The following is a 25,361-nucleotide window of genomic DNA, read 5'->3' as shown; positions in this document are numbered from 1 at the left end:
CCGAAATTCAGGATTGTCCTTGGCTACAAGGTTATTCAAGGCCTGCTTAGAATACACAAGGCGCCAATCAAACACATAAAAATCAAACAAGCACTTTCTCTCATGACTCTCAGTGTCTTGACCTTGGGATCCTAGGACCTTGGACTTGATGAACCTTACTGCTATTTTGTGGTAGCTTCTGACTTGGGAGATGGCTTAGGAGTCACTGCTGTTGTAGGGGCCTCTGGACAAATTACTGTCTTGTGTTGACTCTGTGCTCACAGCCTGCTGCTGCTCTCAGCAGCTAGTTGGCTCTTGTGTGGTGCCTCTGGGCCCATTTGCCCAAGGACCAGCGGCCTAATTAGTCTCCAGGTGTCTGCGGTCCCTGTAGGACTGCCTATATCGGGCAGGTTGACGCAGAGGAGAAGGCGTGTTTGCCAGGTGTGGGCCCCGCAGATGCTGAAGAAAGCCTTGCCCTGAAGTTACTTCTCTTTGATGCTCCTCCATTCATATCCTGGGTCCATTCACTGAGGCCACGGTACAGTTGTGGTGTGTGCAGAGATGATGTGTAAGTGTCCTTTAGAATTCCCCTCTGTAATCCACAGTTTCTCCCTAAGTCAATATTGGGTTCAAAAATAGGAAATCATTAATCATATAAACAAGAGGACAGAAGAAAGCAGTATAAGGGAACAGTATAACAACAGTCCTCTTAACACAGCACTGCAGTTACTGTTCTAGCACCCACTGAAGCATTTGTGCTTGTTAACTCACTTAAAGCCTCATGCGACATGTCCTAGAATAGCCTCATGTGACACCCAGGAGATCTGAGGCTCATAGTGAAACTTGTCCAAGGACAGATGCCAAGTGTTTCTTCAACTTCTTTCTAGACTACCGTGAGAAGCAGTAGAGAGATGAGGTCAGAGATCTGGCCTGAGCGTGAGTCTAGCTCTCTACTCTAAATGACCTACTCTCTGTAACCCCTAGTTCCTTCCTCTGTCAAAGGGTTTAAATGAGGCCTAGTTACCTTGGGGCTTGAGGTGAGGATAAATAGAGATAAAGGAATCAAGCGTGCAGCCCAGAGTTTAGTGTGTGGAGCAGCAAAAGCTCAGCAGTTAACTCTTGTCCTGTAGAGGAAGATGCTTTGGCTTTCAATCACTGACAAAATGCCTTGCCTGTGGGGTCTGTAGGAAGGACCAAGGGATCAAGCAGGAATGCAAGTACAAAGAGACGAAGGTTCTAGTTCTGTGGTATACTTGCTTTTGGGCTTCCTAGGTGAATCGGTAGTTTATGGCATCACGAAATGGTTGCCATTTAGGTAAGCGAGGCTTGTGATTTGCTTACCTATCCGGGGATCCCACCCCCCACGTCCCCTGATAAAAACTCTATAGCTGGTGTGAGGAGGAAGGGTAGTCTGAGAAGGGATAAGCCCACTGAATGGTGTCAGCCATTAGGAGTCTCTACAAGATGCTTGCTCTGCTGGTGTCCCCCTGAGGCCCACCAGTCAAATATCAGTCCTTCTGTGCCCTGATGAGCCAGGGCAACCCTCAGCAGAGAGGGGAGGGGAGACATGGTCCATGGTGTTGGTCCCAGTAAGGCAGCGTCTACAAGCACATCAGTATCTAAGGGGAAGCTCATCATTCAGTAAGGCAAGCCACATCCAGTTCTCAAAATAGCCTCCTGAATGGTTTGATCCCTTTTGAGAGAGACAAGTGTCGATTCATGTACTGATTTGTTGATCCTGGGGCTTGCGGTGTGGATGATGAAGAGCTTGTGCTAGGAGTCAAGGGTGACCTCTTCATTTTCTTATTGATTAATAGTGTTTATGTTATTTAATTTTCTACTCACACTGTCCTTGTAGGGATCTCTTAAAACCATTTGCTTGTTTTTAAAACCACGGGATTGTTGAGGTGGAATCACTCAATAAATCATAAATGGTCTTAATTAGCTGAGTCCCACTGTAGTATCTTATAAAATACCAATGGTCAGCTGAGAAAGGAGGACACTGGGTCAATCCCTCAGTCTCATAGTGCTGCTTACTCTCAGGGTATCTTCAGGCAAACATGGGCCTGAGTATGCCAACCCACCAGAATTAATTTTGTATCTGGACTCTTAGATCTGGTTGCTTTCTTTCCTTTGAAATACAAATAAATATAATACAGTACAAATAAATAGAACACAGTCATGTGTGTTGTTTAATGATGGTGTATGTTCTTATATGTTCGGAGTAAATAAGCCCTAAACCAATTTCATCAGTGTGCATGTGTTGCTGTCTGTGTATACTATTATCTCAAGGCTATACAATAGACATCAATTACTTTATGTGGCATTTTTTTTTGTTTTTTTTTTCGGAGCTGGGGACCGAACCCAGGGCCTTGCGCTTCCTAGGTAAGCGCTCTACCGCTGAGCTAAATCCCCAGCCCCCTTTATGTGGCATTTTAATGTCCTTAGGAGACATGGTGGACATCGGACAGCAGAGACTGCTGCTAACGAACCCAGCATGCTGTTTTACAGCCAACTCAACTTCTAATGAGTAAAAGGAATACACAGTAGTAATAAAGCATAATGGACACATAAAACAGAAGCATAATGATATCAATATCCAGTCTTCTGTCTTGTGCATCACTGAGTCATGGGAGTCTCTCAGCACCATTTTCATTTTCACAGCTCACTGTCACATTGTAGCCTGTCATTGATAGACATGACTTCATGCAGAACATGACTGCTCCTTCTTCCTACACCTTTTTACTATGGACACCACCGTGTTAAGACATCAGGGCCAGCCTACTGATTTGTTCCAGTCTTTGAGTCACAGTCCTTCCCTCGACTATCTCTCATTCCTTACTGGCTACACTTAATGTGTCCATACCTGTGGATGACATTCACAGACGACCAGAGGTGTCCATACCTGTGGATGACATTCACGGAGGACCACATTATGGCAAGGGACTTGGCTTCTTCATTGGGTTTCAGTAAGTGGATACCAGGGATGGGACTCAGTGGGAGTGCTTGACCACAGCCCTCCTTAGGCTCAGTAGGTCTAATGACAGAAGTAGGTGGTAGGATGGGCCATGGATCAGGGTGGGAGAGGATGGGATTGTTTACTGCATTTATCCTCATTTCTCTGCTCCAACCAAGAGAGTGAATAGTCCTCTATCTTTTCCTCACTCCGCCAACCATTTTTATGTTTCACTAGGAATGCCTCAAGCTACAGCATGCTTCTTCTTTTCTCCATGTAAGTAGATTAAGCCCATAAAAAGGCAGCCATTTTTATTTCCCAGCCCACTTTTCTCCAGCCGCTCCTCCACCTCAGGGGTTATCTGTCAATTTCTTTTTCTTTGTTGCCTGGATAGTTGCTTAACAAACAAAACACTGGACCCCTTATTTTGTTCTACTAAGCAATAGGGCCCTGGGCTGAGAGAAGTGGGCTCCAGACTTCTGGGCTCATTCAAGCTCATGGGTTTATGTGTCATGATGATGCCCAGGTAGGCTGTGAGCAGAGGAAGGACCAGACAGTGGCAGCCAATGGGGAAAGGGCTGTTGAACACTCTGAGTCTACAACCTGTGTGCTGAGAAGCTGTCAGCCTTTACCAAGTCCAATTCCCTACGGTGGACCAGTCGTTGCAGCTTCATGGGCTAGCAGCACAAAGGAGAACAGATACCCTGAATGTCAAATAAGAGAAAAATTGTTTTCTTGTAGAGCCAACTTTTTTTTTAGTTTTGTTTTTGTTTAAAGTAAACACAGGGGATTCCTGGTGTAAAAGGGATCTTTGAATTACTGGAAGATGTTTGGGGCTGGAATGCTGGAATGAGGCCAACGTCTGTGGATTTGGGGGAACCCTTTGAAGAGAGGATGTCTGGAGACAAGCTAAACTAGTGCATGCCAAAGCTTTACACCCATCTAATTCCTAAATTCATGTCCCGCCCCAGCACTTGGCTCCCTTCCTTTGGGGTTCCAGGCACTATAAGGGTACTCTAGGGGACAATTTAAAGTCATCCAGCACTGATCATTTCTGCTTCTCGCTGTGGTTGGGCACTTATGCTGCTCTGGGCACTGGGCTAAAATTAGAAGTACTGTTTCTCCTCCATGGGGTTTCCTTGGCTAATGGAAGTGGACCCAAACCAGATATAAACATTTCTGCAAAGACAAAGTAGGCAGTGATGAAGAGCAGTGCTTGTGCTGTTTGCCTTATTAAGGGAAGGGCAGAGATTCCTTGGGTTTGGAAGTCAAGAATGGTCTGTGGTGGTGGCCACCAGTTCTGTGGATTGCTCTATTTAATTTTACCCTTTACTACAACTAGGAAGGTGGGTCCCATCATCATTTCCTTCTTATGGGGTCAGGAATCTGAATCATAGAGAGAAAGTAATTTTCACAGGGTAAAATCATTAAGAACAGAGATAGATAAGGAACAAAGAGAAAGGAATCCTAAGCACAGAGGAAAAAAATGTAAGTCCTGAAAGGTAGAGGACATAAGATGTCACCAAGAAACAGAGAGTCATCCTATTGGAGGCCATATCTGAATAGGCCAGCTGTCCCTTTCTCTATAGGTGGTATGGGGTCATCTGAGACTCTCATATGGGAAGGCGTTGTCATCAAATACCCTTTTGGAAAGAGTGGGCTCTGGAGATGCCAAGATCACTCAGAGCTGGTACCTACAGAATGCGTGCAGGCATGCTGCATGTACAGTGGTGCTAATCTGGATATGATGCTAATCTGGACAGTGCAGAGAAGAAATTTTCCTCCATTATTAGAGTCAATAGACTTCCAAAGAACAGAGAAAAGCAATCCACATTCCAGTTCCTCCAACTCTTGACCCACGAGACAGCCTCCAGCCATTCCCATCTCAGCCTCGTCTGTCTCTTTACCCAATTTCTTTGGCAAGGATGCCAGTTATTTTGTAGATTGTTCTCATACCAATTTGCTAACATGGGTAAACATCTTTTATGCCTTCATTTATTGACTTGAGGGGCAAAGTTGGCACATAGGAGCATCTAGCTCTCTGGGTGAAGCTTTATAGTAGCAAATGCCCCAGACTCAGGCTCTCGGTCCCATTTAACTGCACTTGTGCTTCTGTACTGTGTGGCCTCAGCATTTTGAGTTTCTGCTTCTGCAAAAGGGTTCTCTTTATTAGTGGGCTCCCAAAGTGTGGTCCTGGCTCTCAGTCCCAGGGTTAGCTAGGAACTTGGTAGAAATTCCAAATCATTTCCCACGGTGGCTGTGTGATTTTACATTCACACGACAGTATCCAAGGGTTGCAGTTTTCATTTCCCCAAATGACGAATGACACCCAGCAGGTTTTCACGTGACTGCTGGACACTGGTGCATCCTCTTTGGACAAGTAGCTCTTGAAGTTGCTTGCCCACTTTTATCTGCCTTTGTGCTTTTGTTGTTAAGTTGTAAGACTTCTTTACATGCCCTGGCTTCTTCTTTATCAGTTATTTGATCTGCAAATATTTTCTCTCGTTTTGTAGGTTTTCTGTAGGTGTATTTCAAAATACTGTATTATTAAGAGTAACTTTGCAGTTAGCTGCATTATTCATTAATGTACTTTAATAAGTTTGCACAGCACCACAGTCAACGCCTGAACGTTTCCTCATGGTCTTTGGTAGTTCCTCCATTATGCTCCTTCTCCCTGTATTGATCACAAACAACACTGGGAGGGCCCTGCAGTTGTCACTGAAGCCTAATGGGGATGTGCCTAGTTTGGGACTCAGAAGAGCAAGTCCCCACTGCCCTGGCTCAAGGCTAGCAAATATGTGATTGTGAAATCTCCTGGCTTCCCCAGGCCTGCTTCCTCATCTACACATGACAAGACTCAGCTATCACAGGTTCCCATCCACTCGCGCTCAGTAGTAGAATATTTCACGTGAGGAGCATTTTAAAAAATATTCCACTATCTCCTTCAGACCATTTAAATCAGAGTCTCTAGGAATGGGATCCTATTACCTGTACTTCTTTACATTCCTACACCCCGGCCTCTGATGATTTCCAGCACAAGCTTTGAATTCCAAAGCCCACATTTTATATATTATATTATATACTTCATATTGATTTTATTTCAATCTCTGAAAAATAGGACAGGAAGATGTCCCCTACTCAGGGCAGCAAACAATTTTATAAGACTCATACTCACAGATTCAATCAATCACACATTAAAATGTTTAAAAAGTCATCTGGACTGAATATGTATAGACTTGTGTCACAGTTGCTTAAACAATATAGTGTAAACGTGATTGGCACAGTATTTACATTGCAGTAGGTGTTGTAAGCACTCTGAAGATGAGGCCAATGAGACTGTGTGCACATTACATGCAAATGCTGTGCTGTTTTGTATAAGACGCTTGGGCATCTATGAATTTTGGTATGGGGGTGGGGATCCTGCAGCTAAGTCTCTGCCTGTGAGATTGCATAGGTGACTTGAATAGATACAAGATGCAGTGGGGTCAGGAAGGTAGCATAGATTTTCTGCTGCTACATTAAACTGCTGGTACAGTGAAAGTTAGTCACTGATGCTGACACTATCATGGGTCAGGGTCCATCTTTATTAGGGTTCCCAGAGTAAAACAGATTTTCAGAACCAATGCACTCAAATCTAAGATCCTGATGGCATTTAAGGAAGAATTCTTGATAATCCACTGTAGTGTCTTTTCTTATCAAGTTAATAAAAGAATGGGAGTTTGTCCTTTTAGACCTCTCCACAGTCTTTCTGTGACCATGGTACCTGATTTGTACATATGTAGCCCAAAGACTTCCCAAGAGTCCCAGTGTGTGCTCTCAGCTGCTGCCAGAACCAATGGCAATGAGAACATAGGAAATTGTAGGGTGGGCAGGACTTGGTCACTGCTAGCACCATCACTTTGCTAAGCCATTATGGGCACGTCATTGACATCATTCCTGGGGGCCCAGAAATCTTCAGCAGTGCCAGGCACTACAAACAGGTAGACAGATTATGGAGAACCCTGCTTTTTTTGTCTAAAGGGTGACAACTGAATGTCTCTATTTAAACCGTCAAGGAGAAAGAGAGACCACATATATATATAGAGAGAGACTATATATATATATATATATATATAGTGTTTGAGTAGCAATCCAGATGTGGTCCTCTAGAGGATAAACACTTGTATAAAGCTGGAAAGTTACTAGCCAGAGGGAAAAAAGCACCAGAAGATGGTTTCCTGGCAGAGTATAGGATCAAAAGTAGAGATTGCTTGTCTTAAGAGTTTACCTCTCTGGTGAGCCAGTTACCACAGTGCCTCTCTCTCTCTCTCTCTCTCTCTCTCTCTCTCTCTCTCTCTCTCTCTCTCTCTCTCTGAATGATGGGAGCTTGAACCCCGAGTACTTCTTGTTACTTGCTTTGCACTCCAGGCCGCCACCTTAAGCTGGTTAACACTGTCTATGTAGCCCGCTGTCTTCCTTACAGCTTTCTTGAGTTACATTGTTGTGCTGAGGATAACGTCTTGCCACCCTAATTGGACTGTAGTTCCCCACTCTTTCTGAAGCAATTTGGGGTGCCTTGTAAGGTGGCTTCTGCTGATATCTGGAGTTTCCACATGGATGTCTTGATTGTGGCTAAATTAGCTCTCAGAAGGCCACCTTATCTCCCTGCTGCAGAGGCTCTCTTTCTCTAGCTTGTGTGTGTAGGTGTCACCAGACACCTTTCAGGGCTGTTTGAAGATGTTCAGGTGGGGTCAGGTGGATGCTCCCACAGATGTTGACTCTGGTACCCAGGCACTATGCTGGCAGGTGGGGTGTGAAGTTGGTTTGGGTGACTACAAATATGACAAAATATGGTTGGGTATCAATTCAGGTGGGAAATACAGGCCATTGGTTGGTTGCCTCATTGATTTTCACAGGTTGAGCATTTGCCTCATTGATTTTTTTTTTTTTTTACTGCAAACTAAATCTTGTTCATCTGCTCTCCAGAGATTGCTTCATTTCTTTTTCTTTTTTTGTACCCATTTGGCACTTTACTCCATTGGATTGCTCTTACTCACCATCAATGCCAATCAGCTCTTTCTGAGGAGAATCTCTATGAACTTAAAAAAGGTCTTTAACCTTACTGAGTCTTGATTTCCTTATCTGCTAAGTGGAGGTAGTAATTTCTATCTAGACTGTCTAGAAGCTCAGTTGGCTACCAGAAAGAATAGTTTATGTTTGGTAGGTGGTAAGATTTGGTCAGTAAGAGAATTATCACCTTTGATGTATATTAATGTAAGGCTCAGAATTTAGACTCTACAATGGAGAAAAGGAGTTCTGCTTAAGGGATGCTAAGATCCCACAGCCTGGACCCTTGTCTAAAGACTCTGACACCCACCGTTTCGGCCATGTTGCTTTCAAGTGAAGGGATACATCTTCATGGTGATCCTCAGCCAGTGTGTTGATAACTGTCCACTGACATCTGATAGAACAGTTCAGATAGGCATCTTAAGTGGCTGTTTCTCTGAACGTGGGGTGAATAGGGGAATATATAGAGCTGTTGTAATGGGTCCATGTGTTTTCCAGTCATAATTTCTTTCCTTTTGTTGCCTCTTAAGTAAGGACACATTTTACTATTTGCTGGTTGACTATCCGTTTTCGATCCCATAGCAGACCCTCAGTACCCCTGAAAGCTTAAACCTAAAAAGATCTAGAGGAGAAAGGGAGCCTCCTCTCCCACCTGCAAAGGTGTACCGCCATTGTTTTGGGAGCCACTTTTTACTCGGATAATGGGTACCCTGAATGTTTACACCTTCTTAGGAAGTCATGGCGACCTTCACAAACATAGGCCTTTTTCATAAACCAGGACAGAAGAGTAAGTATACGTCACTGCAGCACAGGCACAAGAAACACCTGCGTGAGGCACTGCTCATGCTGAGTCAGCTCTTTGAGTCTGTAGGCTGGCAGAGCCCTTGAGTTTGGGAGTGAGCCGAGATCAGATGAGGCGCAGAGAAATGCACATCTTTTGTTCAGACAGACTCATTTGTTTCTGCTCTTTTCTCTAAGTTTAACTTGTTTTTCTTTGGGGTCTCATATAAGCACAGAAGACTGTTGTCCCTCTCACCTAAGAGAAAGCAGAACGGGGTTGTAATAGGCATTGGGCTCTGAAGATAGGTTTAGAGGAGCCCTTGTACCTTGGAACCATGGTGATGGGGATCACATGACACAATATCACTGCTCTCAGGATCAAAACCAACATATACTTACTTCCCAAAGTGTTTATCATGAAATGGTGTTCTTAAAGATTATGATAGTGTGAGGCAAGAAAAGGGCTCCTTAGTCTCACAAGTTTGAGAAACCTTGGCTCACAGACCTTAAGCAACCTTCCATCATCAGCGTGTTCTCAGGACTTTGGGTAAGCTAACGCACATCATAGTTTCCCCAGTCATTGAACAGAGTTCTTTTAGGGCTGAGCTGTGAAGGGACGGTGGCTCCTCTTAGCGTTATATTAGGATCATGTGGGCTGATGGAAGGGCATGTTTCCCCCCACTCATTATGTGTTGAAAGATACCTGTCTGCTCATTTTCTCCAATCCCCCTATCCTTATTCCCTCAAAACGGCGACTACAGAAGTTATTTTAAATAACTTCACTGGAGGGAGAGCCTCAATTATTGAAAATTAAAAACCACATTGCCCCATGTTGAATTAAAGATGGGAGACATTATGCTAAGGGAAATGTGTCAGATTCAAAAGGACAAACGCTCTTATTCTGTGTTCATACGGTTCCTGGAGCAGCCAGGATTCATAGAGACACCAAGCAGAGTGGTGACTGGGACTTGGGGGGAGAGAAGTATGCCTGTGTCTAATGGGGGAGGGTGGAGTCGAAGATGAATAGGTTCTGGAAATGGATGATGCTGTAGCTGTGCGACACCACAAGTGAATGCAAGGCCTTGGAGCCCCACCCTTAAAAGCGGTTGAAATGGTAAATCCTACACCATGCGTTCCTTAACACATCTTTAAAACAATGACACAGGATGAGTCCCTCACTTAGCCCGAGTTGTTTTGATTTCTGTTTAACTTTCTTCAGCATGGCCTTTGGGCTGACACTGTTTTCTACAGCCCAGGCTGCTGTGCATGGGCTGAAAAGATGGCTTTTTGTTATGAACTATATGGTAGACTCTGGGTACCTTTTATAAAAAAAAACATTTGATATTAATTTTGTTTGGAAACTTATCAAGTTTCAAGAAAAACCTACCTTGCAAGGACATTTTACATTTCTCTCTGTTAAAATGGGAATTTTGCTATTCTTTTTTTAAAAGAATTATTTCTTTATTTAATGTATATGAGTGCGCTGTCATTGTCTTCAGACACACCAGAGGAGGGCATCAGATCTCATTACAGATGGTTGTGAGCCACCATGTGGTTGCTGGGAATTGAACTCAGGACCTCTGGAGGGCAGTCAGTGCTCTTAACCGCTGAGCCATCTCTCTAGCCCAAGTTTTGCTATTCTTATTTCACAAGATATAAACATAAAATTCTAGTTTCCTACGTGAAGTATTATGGTTGGTGTCACTTTCTTCCAGCCTAGAATGCTTAGTGCAAAGTCTACACTGTCAAGGAATCAGCCTAGGTGAAAGGCCCTGGCCCCTCGGGTCCTTTGGTAGTAATAGGTTCATGTGCCAGCCTCGGCTCCTCTCAGTTACAGAGAGTCAGTTTCTTATCTAGAAAACACGATGATGTTAGCATCATTCTCTTGAGAGCATTTAAATGCCATGCCTTCCACAGAAGTCAAGCTCTGCCCTTTGTATCCCATTCTCCCTAGATGATTCTCATAGGCACCATTTTGGGCACGATAGCCTCTTGAAACCTAGCCCTTGAGCTCTTGACTTCTTTACCCCTATGATCTGTTCTTCCTCAGTCTTTTCCTAATCATCAAAATGACAGCACCATCCACTCAGATAGATACTCAAAGCCCTGGAGCGAAGATGAATGCCCCTTTCTTCTTCCCCTTTCATCTCCACAGTCCCCAGGAAGCATGTTGGAGCAGCCATGCTTCATTTTCTCCCATGTCCTCTGACTTAGGTCTGCCAGCACTCCTCACTGAAACTCTGCAGGTCTCTTCCACTCAAGCTCTTCCTCTGCACACTGCAGCCAGGCAGAGCCGGCTAGCCCCGCCCGCTTGCTTCACCCCTTCTCGGGGCTTCTCATGCTATTTGGGATAAACACAAACTTCTTTCCATGGTTCAGTATCTGCCATCTTCCTCTTGGACTTCACAGTTACACTTTCAGACACTCCTCGTCTTCTGGTCCCTCAGCTGTCTACTTTTTCCTTAGTGGGTTATCTTATTTTATTTATTTTTATTTTTCATGGTCCTTGTGATCTCTTTTTCACTGACCTAGAAGGCTCTCCAAATCTTTGTTTGTCAGTTACTCCCTGGCTGTCAGTTCCTGTGTGAGCACTTTAGTGAGGTTGTTTAGCTAATTGAGACTCCATGACCCCACCTGTAGAATTTTGTCTATAGAAAATACCCCTGTTCCTTGTCCTTTTGTGTGTGTGTGTTAATAATATCTAAAATCAGCTCTATTTATCTGTTTTGTTTCCTCTCTAGCACACGTGCACACACAAGTGTTGGGAAATGGAACCCAGAGTGTTATACACGCTAGGCGAGCACCCTACCATTAAACTACAACCCCGCTTCTGTTTCTTTCTTTCGTCCTGTGTTTGATAGGATCAAAGGCCTTGGATCAATCATACTGTATTCTTAGAAGGAAGGTGACTGGCACACAACGGGCAGGGCTGCACACATGTTGAACAAATGTGTGACTAGACAGGAGATGCTGGTTCGACTTGCTGGTTGACTTTGACACACTATCTGCTGTCCTCCTCCTAACTTGCACAAGTGTAGCACCTCGTTAGGTTCCATGACATGCGACCAGCGATAACTGTCAACATAATAACACTTCTAAAGATCTCACTGCGCTAATCTGACCTTCTTGCTCCTCTCAGGTAGGAACTAGACATTTTCACCAGGGTCTTGTAGGACTCATTTCTCCTACTTTTGCTATAGAATCTCCAGTGATGACTCTGATGGTAGCTTTGTACTGTAGGGGAAAATAAAATCAACAGAAGCATTAATATCGTGTGTTGGCCTGTTTTATGTCACCTTGAAACAACTTAGAGTCATTTGGGAAGATGGACTCTCAATGGGGAAAATGGCCTCTGAAAGATTGGCCTGAGGAACATTTGATTGATTAGTGGTTGACATGAAAGGCCTAGCACATTGTGGGTAATTCCACCCTTGGGCAGATGTTGAATAAGAAAGCAGGCTTGGAAAGCCTTGGGGATCAAGCCAGTGAGCAACACTCTTCCTTGGTCTCTGCTTCAGTCTCTGCTTCCCCGATTTCCCTCGGTGATGGAGTGTGGCCTGAGAGTTGTGAGTTGCTTTTGGTCATGGTGGTTTATCACAGCAACAGAATTGAACTTCTCTGAGGCTCAGTCCCTGTCTACACAGTAATACCAGAATGGGTTGGATGGGGACAGCGACATACTTTTGAAATCATGTATGTTCAGTGTTCTTGAGTTACTTGGAGGCAGAATGTTACACTCATGAGTGGTGGTAGTCATGCTGTGGGTAGACTCTTGGACCACATTTGAGAGACAGTGAACAGGCAGGAACTTCCTCCCTGTCTAGAAGATGCTGTGTTTCTGTGCATGGCTGATGTGATGTGCAGAGCAGACTCAGAAAAACCACTGGAAATACAGGGAAGCCTCCTGGGCTTTGCAGCAGTCTTGACTCTCTGTGCCCCCTGCTTTGGGGCCTCCTTTAATTCTGAATTCTTGTCATCTCAAAAAGGGGAAGGGTACAGTCTATTCACAGGGTTGCTGTTCTAGAGGAGCAGTATGCTGGGAGCCTTGGGAGTCTTGAGGACAGGGTCTGGTCCTGACTTGGTGATATGGGTTAACTGCAGATATCTAGAGTGTGCTGATCTTCCTGTGATAATGGCACCTGATAGAATGTCAGAGCTATTTGAACTGGGTTGGACATGAACATTATGGTCTTGAAGCAGAGCAGCTGTGATGACCACAGGAGATCCTCATGAGATTCTGGCCTATTGATATCCCCTACCTCCACCCCAGTGCAAGGAGGCTCACGAGATCTTCATGAAGTCCCAACCCCTGGATTTGTGTAAAAGGTAAAGGATTGTCTCAGGTGGGACTTCTCGATGGTGGAGTTGCCAATTCACCAGTGCACCGGTGAATAATGCCAGATAATGGAGTACTGATGGAATCTTTAGTTTGCCAGTCTTTCTTTGTGGGGTGCATAAATGCTTCTTATGTCTCCCCAGGAAACATTGCACAGCCCCAGTTTGAGTTTCATGTTTGAATGGGAGCAGGACAGAGGACAGGAGTTTCTGCTGCTTGCCCCATGGTGGCTCAATAAATGCTTTGTCAGTGCGGGGGAGGGGGAGAGGGTTGGCAGGGATAAAGCAACTGGGGGTAGGGAAATGTTAGATAAGCTGGAGAAATCACTGGAAGCTGTAGGTTTCAGCCTAAGGATCTGACTCACATGTTTGTGCCCACTACACCGGAGAAGACTGGTGTCTTCCTGTCCTGTGGCTGGGGACAGTGTTTTAAAGCACGCGTCAGTGCTTGGGAGTAAGGAGAAGGTGAGTCCACAATGACTTTACAAGGAAGTGACACATTATGCTGCCATTACTTAATCAATAGGAAGTGTTTTTAAAAGTCACTGTTGTCATGGTGATGGAAATGCTTTCCAAACTTTAGGGACCAGAATCCCCTGTTCTTTTCTCCTCTGTTTATTGCCAGGTAGTATTGGTGCCTCGTTTCGAAACTTTGTTGCATCCATTCTGAATTTATTTAATTTTTTTAGGGAGCAAATATAACTTCATTCAGCTTCCGGCTGCAGTGGGGGATTTCTGCCAGGATTCGAGGCACACAGCTGAAATATATTTTGTGTCTTATGAGCTTTGCCTCATCGTGGAATTAAATAGCACTAATTACACGACTATAGACCAATGAGGCAGACAACTGTTCATTTCCTGATTTCCTCTAGGATTGAAAAAGGAAGGGATGGATGGAGTAGGGGACAAGAAGGACATGTGAGAGATCATACCACCAGATTTTGGGGGACAGTAGGGGCGCCATCATCTGGCAAAGTGTGCCCCACTCAGGTCAAGTGCTCCTCCACAGTACTACTGTTTGGTGGGCTTTGGATCCTTTGCATGAAGACTATTAGGTCTGGAAGGCCAATGGTGGCATGACTCTGATATAGGTGCCAGATGCCAGTGACAGGGATGGTGGCAGTTTCAGGGGTGGTAATTGGAGAGATTCTCAAGCTCCAGGACCCAAGAACATGGCCCCTCAGTTTTGAGTTCCTAGAACCCTGCATTCATTTTTATTACTTCCAAATCCAGCAACTTTCTTGAATTATGAAAGTCTAGTTAAAGGTCTGTGATGTAGCTTGGTGGCAGAACTATTGACTAGCACATATAAATCACTGTTCTCAGTATACACACACACACATACTCATACACACATACACACACACATACACATACCACACACACATACACACACATACACACACATACACACAGTCACACACACATACATGCACACACCCACACACACTCTCACACACACTCACACACACATACAGGCACACACTCACACAAACACACATACACCTACATACACCCACACATAGACACACATACACACACATACACACACATACACACACACTCACACACACATATACACACACATACACACACACTCACACACATACAGGCACACACTCACACCTACATACACCCACACATAGACACACATACACACATACACACACATACACACACATACACACACTCACACACACATATACACACATACACACACACTCACACACACATACAGGCACACACTCACACAAACACACACACACCTACATACACCCACACATAGACACACACACACACATACACACACACTCACACACACATATACACACACATACACACACACTCACACACACATACAGGCACACACTCACACCTACATACACCCACACATAGACACACATACACACATACACACACATACACACACATACACACTCACACACACATATACACACATACACACACACTCACACACACATACAGGCACACACTCACACAAACACACACACACCTACATACACACACACATACACACACATACACACACATACACACACACTCTCACACACACTCACACACATACAGGCACACACACACACTCCCACACACATACACACACACATAGACACACATATACACAGAGTCTAGTTGGAAATGCTGCATGTGTCTGAGGAAGGGAATGTCTGTCTCTTTCTTACTTGTTAAGGGAATGGGAATAAATGGTGTAGAATCAAATTATGTGGGGTTTTATATTACACCCGCATGGGGTGTGGGGGGGTTCAGGACTTGCAGAACTCCTGCCCACTTTCTACACAACCCCAGAGGCCAAAAGCAAAACAAAACAAAGGATTAAGTCACAACATGGGTAGTCCCATGAAGCAATGGAGAACTGAGGAAGTGTGTCTTACCCCTTGGCCCTGGTCCTCTTGGAAGAGAAAAAGTAAACTCCAAGGAGAGTGATGTAGTCCACTTGATAGAAGAGGGCCCTCAGCTCTCTGAAGGAAGGCTGCAGGGTTAAAGCATGGCTGGCATGCCAGGCACATCCCCGATTTAGGTCGGGCAGCCAGGTAGCCAACTGAAGAAAGGTGTCATCTTGAGAGTGACTCCAGCACCAGCCTACCTCTGGTAAAAATCACTCCTAGTTGTTCCAGGCGTTACCATTGCACAGCTCTGCCTGGAACCCCTACAAATATGGTCGGAGGACCTCTCTTCAAATCCGCGATAACTTCTGTTCTGGGAAGTCTGAACTTCCTCACTTCTGGAGTTCACCTTAAGAGCAACTCGAGCATGATCTTTACCCCTTGCTTCTAGAAACACCCATTTGCAGGTGGGTGGAACTGACATCATGGAAAATAGGTAGATCATTACCTGTGAGGGTGCCTATTCCTAGTGTCTGCAGTGTCCTGATTCATGGTGATTCAAAGAGAAGAGGCTTCGGGGAGTGTCACTAGCATAAACATGGATGTCTGTGAGCTAAGAACATCCAGCCTCTTCCCCCTGCCTGTGAGGGGAGACGAAGATCTTCAGAGTGAGTTCTCATCTAGCAGAAGACCATTAGACAACTGAAACCAACTGGTCTGTGAGTCTGAGGCTTGAAGGCCATGTGGGCCTTCTTTCTGGATGAAAACCACTCAGCCACACAAGTCCTAAGTCACACGCACAAGACAAGTGGGCCTTGGGTCCCCTTCTGAGACCCAAATGTCTGTCACCTCTTATATAGCAAAAGTGACATCATTTTGCTACTGTGTCAGGATGTTTTGGTCCCTTTCCCACAATTTCTGTTCACTCAGAGGACAGTGCCAGTCTCTGAGGCTGGGAAACCGATACTGGGATCTCCAGGCAAAGTTACTCATGGAAGCTGTGCTGAGCAGTGGGGGCAGGAGGCAGCAGGCAGATGTCAGGTTTCAGCAGTGGGGTGTGAACCTCCATCCCTAGTGAGCCTGTGTCTTTCAGCGATACACTATAAAGAAGCTGCCAGTACTTTCCTGTCTGGATCAGGCTTCTCTGATGAGTTCTGTGTTTTAAAGTCTTCCCAGCCAGGCCTGGAGTGGACAGAGCCATCGCTTAGGGAGTCCTCACTTCTCCTTGGTGTCCTGATGCCTGGGGTATCAAGGGCCACCACCAGGTCATAATGAAGAGTCTTATAGCGGCTGGGGATGCAGACAGGGGTTGCAACCTGGGAGAACCCCTCCAGGGGCTGGGGAGGAGGTGGCCATGAAGTCCAGAAGGAGGCCTCATGGTTAGACTGACTCTAGTCCCTCCCCAAATGGGACAACTCACCCTCTGGTGGAAGTTGTGAGGCTGAAGCTGGGGAGCCCTCTCCATGGTAACATGTTCTATGGCTCTGTGAACCCAGCCCTAAGGATTGAGAGAAAGAGAGAGGGAGGAAGGGGAGGGAGAGAAAGTAAAAGGAAAGGAGGGAGTGGAGAGAGGGAGGGGGAAGGAAAAAGAAGAGGGAGTGGGGAAAGGGAGGGATGGAGGGAGGGAGGGAAAGAGTCCATAATACAGCACAGAATACCTTGGGTGCTGAGCTTGGTGCAGAATTTCCTGGGATCCAACCGGTTGCCTGATTGGGAGCCTCAATCCGTGCATGGGTCTCTATGACTCTTCCTTCTCCTCTTTACCTTTTACCTACCTTCCCTTTATAACGAATTTTATGTTTCTCCCTCTTCCAGAGAATTAGCAGCTGAGGGAAGAGTGAAGCAGTGGGTGGGAAACAGGCAGACCGAGAATCCTGAACTTTTCCTGGGTTCTGGGTACACAGTGGTGACTGTTCAGGGAGTCACCACTTGAGTGACTCTTCTCTTGAGTATGAAGTTGTTTTGACACGACCCCCATCACACCCCAGGGATAATGATGGCTGTACTGTGTCACCCATATTCTCAGTCTTTTCTCCCTTTATCCCTGGGATGCTTACTTCTGAGGTGGCAACAAAGGGGGGTAGTAAAGGTCAGGACTTGGTTATAAGCTAGACAATCAAACACTTGCAGTCTGTCTGGCTTGTAGGCCCACCGTAGACACCAGTCTGCAGCCAGCTGCACATCTGCATGTAAATATGGTTATCCAGGAAACAAAATGCTACAAAGTAACAACTCATGGGCTTCATTTCTGAAAACCCAGAACTGGAAGGGAAAATAGCAGGTAGAGAGAAAAAACTACTGCTTGGAGTAGATTACAGATTGGAGAGCGCATCTCAAACAGATTCGCATTTCTCTGTTTTAGACTTGAGGTCACTGAAGAAGGGCTAGCATTTCCTGCAAGCACGTACTGCCTCACTGGGCTAGAATTCCGGAGCAACCACTAAGAAATATGGAAGGTTTTTTCCCTTCTTATTAGATGCTGACAGAGTAGCCCTTGCTGAACTTGGAAACTTGCAGACCAGCTTTGAGAGAAAGGGAGGGAGCTACCATTAGTGTTCCCTATGCTACCCAAAGTGGAGACTTCGGAGTTCAGTGTCTGGCTTGAGGCACAGCTTTCTGTATGTAGCCTCTTCTACTTACAGTGAAGTGAATGTGATAATAGATCTGCATATGGTATGGATATGCCTGATAGGCCAAGGATCCATCCACACTACAGTTCTCCATCATCCTATGTGTCCTCAGAGTCCTATTTATCTAGCTTGGTGGTTAAGACCAAAAAAAAAAAAAAAACCCACAAAACATAGTGCCTTAGTCCATTTTCAGTTGCTATGGCAAAGTAGCAGAGAAGTGGGAAATTTACACAGAATGGGGGCTTATTTAGCACACAGTTCTGGAGGCAAGGGAGTCCAAGCATGTGGCACGATGTGATAAAGGACCTTTGTGCAGAGAGCAAACATAAAGAAGGTCAGGTCTCTATTGCTTGTCCTATAAAGCCTTGGTCTTCCTAAGAGTCTTACCTTGATGACCTCATTCAGTACTGATTACCTCCCAAACACTACCCCCAAACATCATCAACATATTAATTTAGGGATTAAATTTCCAACTTATAAAATGTATGCACATTTTCCAAACTATAGCAAGGAGACACCCATTGTGCCCTGTGTTGGCCTGGGAATATCACCACGAAAGTCACAGTCCATGAGGTCTACCCGGAATGTCACCGGGATAGTCACTGCCTGTGTGGTCTAAAAGGAGACTGTGTGACAATGTACAGGCCAGGAGATGTTCACCGTAGCTGACAGGACACTGACATCTCATGAATAGGTGCTACATATTTTTGTCACAAAGTTGGCTTTCTGTAGATGTCCTTCCTGAATGCTGGAGATACAGCTTCCTGGGCACAATACTGTCTGCAGGGTACAGGAGGTGGTGGAGTCCCTGGCTTCTAGTAATGAATGGCTGAGGAAGTGGAATTCTGCACAACTTCTCCAGGGGACAGCTACAGGCTCCTCTAGGAGACCCTCAGAGCATGGCCACCATGTCTGGAGCTAGGGGAGCTACCCTTTGTTCCCAGCTCAGGACTCTTCCAATAGCATACGTTCAATTAACAGTCCGCTGCTGTGGGGGGTGGGGTGGGAAGTCATCTGATGAATGAGCGCCTAAATGCTGGCTTCTGGCAACTTCTATCTACAGTGCTGTTTCTCCCAGTGCAACTTTCTCAGGCCCTGCTCCTTTTCCTTGACAGGAACTTCACTGGATATCTGGACTGAGTAGGGAAAGGTCTAATTTGTAGGCCCAAGGTGACTTGTGACAATATTCCAGCTGTGGACTGCTGGTCCCCTTCTAAATCATGTATGGAAGACGTAGCTTCTCAGATGCATTTGCACTCACGTTTTAAAGGGACAAAATGGAGTATTTTAAGTATTTATAAGCTCTGGAATAGGTTGGGAAAACTAACTTTGTCAATCCAGACCTTTTTTGACCTTGTTGGCATAGCACCGAGATTTACTTCGAATTTTATCCATAATTGATACCAGCTGCCGCCATGTAGACTCTGCTAAGAAAGAATCATTCATTTCTTCCTTCTTTTCTTCATCCTCAAACATTTATTACATACTTCCTGTGTCTTAGGATCTAGGTGTAAAACCAGAGATATTCAGTGATTAAAAAAAGATGATCTTTATTATTTAAAACATTTACTGCATTCATTCATTCATTCATTCATTGTGTGTGTGAGAAAGTACATGTGCCCCGTGGAGACCAGAGGACAATTTGCAAGCGTCTGTTCTTCCCCACAGACCTAGATAAACCGAACTGGGACCTAGAGACTGAACTGGGGTCACTAGACTTGGTGGCAGACACTTAACCTGGTAAAAGCCATTTTGCCAGCCCATGATCCTTAGTCTTAAGAGACTCGGGATATTAGAGAGGACAACAAATTGAGATGAACTTAACAGTTTGTCATCTGCAAGTCTCTGATGGGCCCTGGTTCTTGTACCAACATACGACAGGACGTCTTAGGTTCTTCTTGGGCTCAGAGAAGGCTTCATTTGAGAAATGAATGCAATTCCAGAAGCTAAAGCCATGGACAGGTGGAAACCTTGGGAAGGGTATGGGGTACAGCCTGAAGATAGGGAGAGCAACATGTGGTTGTGAAAGTCTGTGAGTTCATGCTCACCCCCAAATCTTACTTGGGATATTCATCACCACTGGAATGAGCTGGGGACCCATCGCTTTCTTAGGCTTCTTACTCAACCTCACTGAAGAAGAGCCTGGGAGAGAGGACGTAGCAGTAGGCGCTTCTAGATTTCCCTCTGTGTGGATTACAGTTGCCCTGGTTAGTTTTGTCAACTCGACATGAGCTATATTCATCTGGGAAGAGGGATCCTAACAAAAAGAATGCTTCTACCACATTGGCCTGTATGCCAGCCTATAGGATGTTTTACTGATTAAAGATTGATGTGGGAGTGCCCACTGTGGACAGTGCCATCCCTGAGCAGGTCTTCCTGGGTTCTATAAGAAAGTAGACTAAGCAAGCCATGCCTTTGCAAACCAGTAAGCAGCACCCCTCCCTGGCCTCTGCATCAGTTTCTGTCTCTGGTTCCTGTTCTATTAAAAATTGCTGTCTTGACTTCCCTCTGCTAGACTGAGATGTAGAGACATAAACTGAAATAATGCATCCCATCCAACTTGCATATGGCCATGGTAATTTATCACAGTAATAGAAAACAAGATCCTCTCATTAATGACTCCAGAACACTGAACCTGAACTAGCCTATGGAAAGGGGAAAGCTTTTGGCTCATGTCTATGGGTAGGGCAGGTGTCATGCACACCACCTAGACATCTATACAACCTGAGCCGGGACCAGGGCATCTCTCCTTACTTCTGTTCTCTTACGGCTTCATTCTTTGAGGATCTTTTTCATACCTACACCCTTGGGTTACAAGATGGGCCCAGCAATCGTTTGCCTGCATTGAATGGTAGCCCAACGGGGTCATGGTGAACAATGAAATCAAAACGAGGTAATGTATGTGAAGACGACTTGTAAATTCTGAAGGAATTTTGTGAGCTAATTGCTATTTTAAACTGCTCTATAATAACTTTCTTTCTGCCACTCAGGAATCTGAGAGGATGGTAGCACTCATGAAAATTAGTTTGAGCTCTTCAAAACTTGCCATATAAAACAAAGGCAGTCCCAACTGCTTTAATCAAAATGATGATCAGCTTCTAAAAATGAGTTCCTTCTCCCCTGAGAACACTCAGAGCTAAAGGATGATTTCACAAAGAGGAGGTGGCAGTGTGTTTGGGTTTGATTTGGTCTGTGGGGTTAGTGACCTGTCCTTGGTCCCCTTGCCCACTCTGCCTGGTTCAGGAAACTCTTTAAAATCTTTTGAAATGATTTGAGTTTATAAATGGAAGAATAAAGGTTGGTGCTTTTTAAATTTTAGAATTATTTTAAAATCAGCTAAATGTCTTTTTGGACGAGAGTAATTTGAAGTATCAGAAATTAGTTCTTTCCAGATCAATTATTTTTGGACCAGTAATAGGGCATTCTTGGACTAAAGATTCCATTTACATGAGTCGATGTCCTGGGAGAGACATCTTCACCCTTTGGAAGATCCAGTTTTGCAGTCTTGTGAGGTCAGAATAACCTTAGGTGACCCTGAGATGTTACTGGTGGCTCTGTCTGAGGGTCCTGAGCTGTGGTGGGAAGATTGGTATTGGCCATCTTTAGTGAGTTCAGCTGGTATCCACATGCTTGTCCATACCATGTCCTCTTCTGTTTTTTTTTTTTTTTGTTCCTTGTTTTCTAATCAATCTTTTTCCTGGGGAGTGTGCGGGAGAGAGAGAGAGGGAGGGAGAGGAAGGGGGGGGGGAGAGAGAGAGAAGCTGTTCATTCCCAGCACCAGTTATCATTTCTTGTGAGTTCCCCTTCCCCTCCAGAGCAGTAATTTCACTGTCCCCAGATAGAAGTGATAAGTATTTGAGATGCATAACCGTATCTCATTTTGGTCCCTGATAGAAGATGGCGAATGAGCTCTGGACCCTTCCTGCCCAGTAAAGTCATGATTATAGCCCTCCTTGCTTTGCTGGCACTGGCTGGGGATCTGTGGATTGGCTGTGGGTCTGCGAGTGTGTAGAATAAGATGGGCCAAGTGATTGGCACATGACATGCTCTGATACAGGGTCTGCTGAAAGTTTCCTCCCAAAGGGCTTGTGGCTATGCCCCAACCTGCCTTTGCCTGTCTGTAGTGAGCATACCAGCCCCTCTGGAATTTGGCTGTTGGCAGAGCTGCAGTGAGAGCTCTGTTAGCCAGCAGAGCATATGGTGCCCGAATAGCTGTCACTTTCAAGGCTGGGGAGCAGATGTTGGAACAGGTTTAGATAAAGTCAGAAGAGGCCAAATGTGATAGGAAGAACACTGAATGGGGAATAAATGGTCTGAGCTTCTTCACCACCATCTTTTATTCATATTTCATTGATTGATTGATTGATTGAATTTGTGTGTGTGTGTGTGTGTGTGTGTGTGTGTGTTCATGTTGGGGTACACATAAGTGTGCTAGTGCATGTGCATTTCAGTTTGTACATATAGAGGTTAGAGGTCAACCTTGGTGGACTCTCACTTGCCTAGAACTCATGGAGGTCCAGGGACCTCCCCAGGACTGGGTTTATAAACATATACCACCATGCCTGGCTTTTTAACATGCTTTCTAGGGATCAAATTCAAGTTCTCATGTTTGCATGACAAGCCCTTCACCAACGGAGCTATCCCCCTAACCTTCGTCTCATCTCCATCTTTTATCCCACTCGACCTTCTGTGATTTCCTTTGATCCCTTTCACTATCACCTTCATTGTCTCTAAAATCAGGGGTTTGAGTACCATTTAACCAGAGTACCTAGTTCAAAAAAACAAATATCTAGGATCTCCTCTGCCTTTTTGGATTTGGAAAGACAATTCGAGAGGAACTATCTTGACTCCTCATGACTTGTGCTGAAAAAAAATTTTCATTTTAATCAGTAGGTACCATCCCCCTTACTATAATCCTTGTGTTTCTAACCCAACATCATTACCATTCATTATTAAGAACAGCAGCAGCACCTGCTGTGTAAAGAGCAGAGTCCTCATGTGCTCATCAATGCTTTCAGAGTCATCACGTGTACATCTATCACTACATGCATTGCTGTGCCCGTAATGGATGTCACCTCCCGGGTAGTTCCATGCACATCACAAAAATTCCCGTTTCTTCCTGGGTTTGGTAGGTGATATCCTGGGACCTCTGTGCCTGGGACTCGTGTGAATGAAATAGGAACACCAAGGGTTCTTCTATATTCTGGGTTGTGCAATGAGGCATTTCTAGAAAGTGTTTGACTTTGCAGTGTTACAGACCTGGATCCCATCCCTAACTCTGCCCCTCGTTGGTCACCTATCATTGAAAAACTAGCTAATTCATCTGCAGAAAAGGGAAAACCATCCTGCTCTAGGGATGGCGATGATAACCATATGAGCTAATACAGAGGAAAGCATCTACCTGGCAGGGGGCCTGGGGTACAGCCAGTGCTGCACACACACCGCTCTTTCTCTCTGCTTCTGGCCTCTCTTTCTGACAGTGAGGAGATGGTTGTTGAGCCTCTACTGCATGCTGGGCAGGGCTTGGTGATATGGATGCACTAGCAACTGTTTGGCTCCTGGGTCTCATCAATCCTCAGCTCTAACTCTCCTCCAGTGAAGGTGAGGGCTTTATACAGGGCATGGAGGTACTGCTTCAAGAAACTTCTCTGTGTTTTACTTAAGTTTTTCCTCTTTCCTCAGCTCTGTGCATTTTAGTCTTGACTTCTCTCTTCTGCTATACCTTCTTTCTTATTCTTGAGCTGTGTTCTCCAAGCCTTTGCTTCCTCATCCACACCCTGGTGGAATACTTCCATTGTGGACTTCTCCCAAGAAGGCGCTTTTCTCCCGGCTTAGCTTTTCTCCGAGTTCCTGGTTTGACTCAAATGCTACTCCCTGACAAGGTTTCCGGGAGTCTGCTTCTTGTTCCTTCTCCTCAAGTAAGAACTCCCAAAGCATGCAGTCATGTGTCACACAACTCCTCATCTCCTGTGATAAGTCAGGTTCTTTCTAGAGGTTTTTACCTGGCTTGACAGGAACTGACAGCCTGACACAGACGTCCTACAATATCTTGCCTGTGTTGCACATGTTCTGAGTATACGTTTGAAACATATGAGTAAATATATGAAGGCTCTTAGTTTACAGACCTGATGTTAGGATGGGGCTTTCCTTCTGTAAAGGCCTTCTAATGTCTTACTGAGGTGCTTTTTCTTAGGTTTTTGGCTGATAGTGTAAAGTCTTTGTTGTTGTTGGTTTTTTACCCCCCTCTTCTCTGGGTGTCCAGCTAACCTGTGCTTCCTTCTTGCTGGGGTGATTTCCATTACTTTAACAATTTATCTCATCCCATAACCTCATTGTTTTAGGAGCTTGGGAGAATGAGAAATCCTACAGAGCGGAGACGCCCCTAAATAAGATATTGGCTATTCTGGACCTTATTTCATCCACTCTGGAAGAAATGAGATGCTGAAAACTCACGCAGAAAGTACACTGAATAGAAGGAAAGGGAACTGCTAGGATGGACGGCAATTTTGTTCCCAAAAGATGATTTGTTTGTTTATTGCCAGTTGGTTTCTGAATTACTTTTTCTCTTCTTTCGAAGGAAATTGTAGGAGGCAGGGGGAGTCCCCACTACAGGAGACAGAGGAGTCCTCAGCATTAGGGGCAGCCAAGATCTACCTCATTAAAATGATAGAAGAGCCCATAGTAGCTGGGTCATATACCAAGGTGGGGGGACTGCTGACTGCTGCAGATGGAAGGATGGGGATGTGGGCTTTTAGTTCAACCTCACTGTACATCTGGTAGAGGAAGCAGGAAGGATAAAGAGGATCTGGGACAGCAGTTGTAATGGGTGTCCCTCAGAAGGGGACCAGCCATAGCAATTCTGTGTACATAACAAGAAGTACAGTCCAGCTCTTGCTGTGAGAGGCTGAGATCAAATGAGATGGTGAAAGACCTGCTGTGGACTGCTTCAGCCACTCTTCCCAGTTTTGGTGGCACAAGCCACAAAAGTCTCATAGGCTGACATTGCTTAGGTGTAAAATGATGTATTAAATGATCACATGGTTCTGTTGTTAGCACTTAAAGTTCTGGCAGGTAACAATATGTATAAATTTGGTAATTTCAGCAGAAGGTAATGAGGCTTCTTAAAAGATTGCAGTCTTCAGGGGATAGTGCTGTAGTTTCGAGTTAATAACAATGAGATCTCTGTGACTGTCTCCTAGGCCTAAGAGAGTGGGCAGGAGGTGGTCCATAGACAGTGGACACAGAGAACTGAGCAAAACCCCAGTATAGGTG

The 25,361-nt window shown here is 45.0% G+C and overlaps 1 protein-coding gene across 3 annotated transcripts in view; it reads left to right on the top strand.

Moving 5' to 3' along the window:
* Positions 1-25,361, top strand: part of Plxna4 (plexin A4) — a 441,985-nt gene that overhangs the window by 47,067 nt on the left and 369,557 nt on the right. The gene's annotated exons all lie outside the window — the stretch shown is intronic.

This window comes from Rattus norvegicus, chromosome 4, assembly GCF_036323735.1.
Source record: "Rattus norvegicus strain BN/NHsdMcwi chromosome 4, GRCr8, whole genome shotgun sequence".
In the NCBI taxonomy this organism is placed as follows: domain Eukaryota; kingdom Metazoa; phylum Chordata; class Mammalia; order Rodentia; family Muridae; genus Rattus; species Rattus norvegicus.
This window is presented reverse-complemented; position numbering and strand designations above follow the sequence as displayed.